The sequence below is a fragment of the Etheostoma cragini genome, chromosome 6 (assembly GCF_013103735.1).
Source record: "Etheostoma cragini isolate CJK2018 chromosome 6, CSU_Ecrag_1.0, whole genome shotgun sequence".
NCBI lineage: Eukaryota > Metazoa > Chordata > Actinopteri > Perciformes > Percidae > Etheostoma > Etheostoma cragini.
This window is the reverse complement of record NC_048412.1, coordinates 8,193,144-8,196,088: the sequence shown is the minus strand read 5'-3', so window position 1 is coordinate 8,196,088 and position 2,945 is coordinate 8,193,144.

The following is a 2,945-nucleotide window of genomic DNA, read 5'->3' as shown; positions in this document are numbered from 1 at the left end:
CGTTGAAGTCCCCCAGCGGAACTATGGAGTCCCCTACTGGAGCCCCATACAGGACTCCATTCAAGGTCTCCAAGAAGGGCGAATACTCTGAACTCTTGTTTGGTGCATAAGCACAAACAACAGTCAGAGTTTTCCCCCCCGTCACCCGCAGGCGTAGGGAGGCGACCCTCTCGTCCACCGGGGTAAACTCCAACGGGGACAGCCGGGGGCTTGTGAGTATCCCCACACCCGCCCGGCGCCTCACACCCTGGGCAACTCCGGAGTAGGACAGAGTCAAATCCCTATCCAGGAGTATGGTTCCAGAACCGAGACTGTGCGTAGAGGTAATCCCCACCAGATCTAACTGGTAGCGCTCCACCTCCCGCACAAGTTCCGGCTCCTTCCCCCACAGAGAGGTGACGTTCCACGTCCCCAGAGCCAGCGTCTGCCGCCTGGGTCTGGTCCGTTGAGGCCCCTGACCTTCGCCGCCACCCATATGGCAGCGCACCCGACCCCAGCGGTTCCTCCCACAGGTGCTGAGCCCATGGGATTCCACGTAGCTTCTTCGGGCTGTGCCCGACCGGGCTCCGTGGCAAACCCGGCCACCAGGTGCTCGCTGACGAGCCCGCCGTCTGGGCCTGGCTCCGGACGGGGGCCCCGGGCCTCCTCCGGGCAGGGTCACTCCCTCTCTACCTTGGTCTTTCATGGGGTTTTTGAACCATTCTTTGTCTGGCCCCTCACCCCTACCAGGAGCACACAGCTCCAGACAACACAGCCCTCAGGTTCATAGGGACACACAAACCTCTCCACCACGATAAGGTGATGGTTCCCTGGAGAGGAGCCTAGGATAGTATGTGGACATTAGCCATAACATTGTATGTTGAAAAAAGGGCCATAAGCTATAGTATGTGGGAAAAAGTGCTGAAAATCACAGTGTAGTCTGTAGTAAAACTTCACAGTATAGAACAGCCGAAAAAACTATGTTGAAACATGTCAAAAACACCCATTTAAAAGTCATAGTCTGGCAGGAAGAAAAAAAGTGTATGATAGTATGTCGATTAAAATCATAGTATAGTATGTGAACAAAGTCATAGTATAGTATGTCAAAAAAGTAAAGAAAAAACTTGTAGTAGATAATGTAAAAAAAAGTTAGAGAAGAGCATGTTGAAAAAAGTAAAAAAAAATAATATAATAGTAAAGCATATCTAAAAAAGTCCACAAAAAAAAGTCACAGTATAGTATGTTGAAAAAACAAAAAAGAGTCACAGGATAGTATGTTGAAAAAAAAAAAAAAAAGAGTCACAGGATAGTATGTTGAAAAAAAGTCAAAAAAATATCACATTATGTAAAAGAGAAAGAAGAAGCCATTAGATAGTATATCGAAAAGCCAACTCCTTCAGTCCAGTCTTTGGGCTCCTTCACCGTCACCGCCAGTGTCTGGACTCCATTGGGGGGCAGGTGGGGTTCTTGTTTCTCCACCTTTTAAAAACAGTGATTTTACAATGGAGTCTAATCTCCAAAGACTGTATACTTCATGACGCATTATGCATTATTTATCATGTACAATACTTTGCATATCTCCAACAAAATCTCTCCTGATTGAAATCCTGTCTGTTCTTACTTAGCAATGACTCGTCATCATACTGCATTCTGATTCATGTTTAATTCATCATTACAAAACATGTGTGGAACAAAATACCTTTTTTTAATTTAAAGGGAATTAAAAATGATGTCATGAAACATTGGTTAAAACTATCCTTTGCGTGTGTTTTTATTTCCAGCCAGCCATTGCACCTTCATCACTGCAAATGCACACACTCTGAATAGAGCCTGAATGGTGCTCTATATAGCTGCTTACATGAAAAGACTCGGAAAGCTCGGCACGAATAATGATTTCTACCTTTATAAAAGAAACAATGTCATACATTTCCCAATGACATCATGTTTCTCCCCTTCAGCTTTTTAAAAATGTTGCCGTTGGTCGCGCCACACCAGACAAAACACACACTACACAACGTAGAGTTGGCTTTATAATTTTTTATTTGTTTTATTCTCAGTTAAGTGGCTGGTCATTACACATACAATAATGAAAAGGGATCTTTACATTCATCCACAGGATCCATTCAGAAAAAAAACACCACACAGCACTCACGAGGCTCAAGCAAACACAAACAGTGGGAGAGATGCTTTTTTTTTTAACACGTAGAAGATGGATGTTTTGAACAGCACCTGTGGTGGTGCTGAGCTTTTCTATTTTTGAAAACTTGCAACTTACACATTCCCAAGAAACGCCTTACAACGGGCCACTACAGAGTTAGTTACAGAGCACCTTTTTGAAATTTTGTTTGTGTTTTTTGGAAAATTATCCACAAAAAGGCAACACAGCACATTGTTTTGGTAGTCAGGAGGAAAGGCACTTGTTGTTGAGCGAGGAGTTTTGGAATTTAATTTACAGTACGCGTGCCGTGCAGGAGATAGAAACAGCAAAGACGAAGGAGAAACCTGGACTACAATGAAGCGAAGAGGAAAGGTCCACAACGTCCCCCTCCAAAGTCTGGCGCTTTTTAAAGGTGGAAAACAGTGCACTGCAACCTTATTCAGTCATATATATGGAGAGGAAAATTGGATGATGCATTAGAAATTACTAATTTATTTGTTTTCTTTGAGTGACTGTTGCAGAAAATATTATTTAGACGGTTTAGAAATGACAATTTTAACAGAAATATCCACAGCTAGCCTGAGGCCCTAATGACAAAAGACATTTATGACAGGACGCTTAACTACAGCTAAGACACAAAGGTTGAATGAAAACACACTGTGAACAAATGGCTCTCATGAGAATGTAAAATCTGTTAAACACACGTAGGTTTATGCTATGGGGGGGGAGAGACAAAGACAGTGAGACGAGACAGAAAAACGCTCTCTTTTAAAAAAACAGAAACAACCACACAACCCGGCCTTTTCAC